Raw genomic sequence first — 507 nt, 5'->3', positions numbered from 1 at the left:
GAGCACGTGACACCACTGCCACCCTGTCTTACCGTAATGCGAGTCGAGGCGGACGTCGTCGTGGTAGCGACGACGGACGCCGAGACGAGCACGTGACACCATTCCCACCCTGTCTTAGCGTAACGCGAGTCGAGGGGGACGTCGTCACGGTAGCGACGACGGACGCCGAGACGAGCACGTGACACCATTCCCACCCGGTCTTAGCGTAACGCGAGTCGAGGCGGACGTCGTCACGGTAGCGACGACGGACGCCGAGACAAGCACGTGACACCACTGCCATCCTGTCTTAGCGTAACGCGAGTCGAGGCGGACGTCATCGCGGTAGCAACGACGGATGCCGAGACAAGCACGTGACACCATTCCCACCCTGTCTTAGCGTAACGCGAGTCGAGGTGGACGTCGTCGCGGTAGCGACGACGGATGCGGAGACGAGCACGTGACACCACTGCCACCCTGTCTTAGCATAACGCGAGTCGAGGAGGACATCGTCGCGGTCGAGACGAGCAC

The sequence above is a fragment of the Triticum dicoccoides genome, chromosome 7A (assembly GCF_002162155.2).
Source record: "Triticum dicoccoides isolate Atlit2015 ecotype Zavitan chromosome 7A, WEW_v2.0, whole genome shotgun sequence".
In the NCBI taxonomy this organism is placed as follows: domain Eukaryota; kingdom Viridiplantae; phylum Streptophyta; class Magnoliopsida; order Poales; family Poaceae; genus Triticum; species Triticum dicoccoides.
This window is presented reverse-complemented; position numbering follows the sequence as displayed.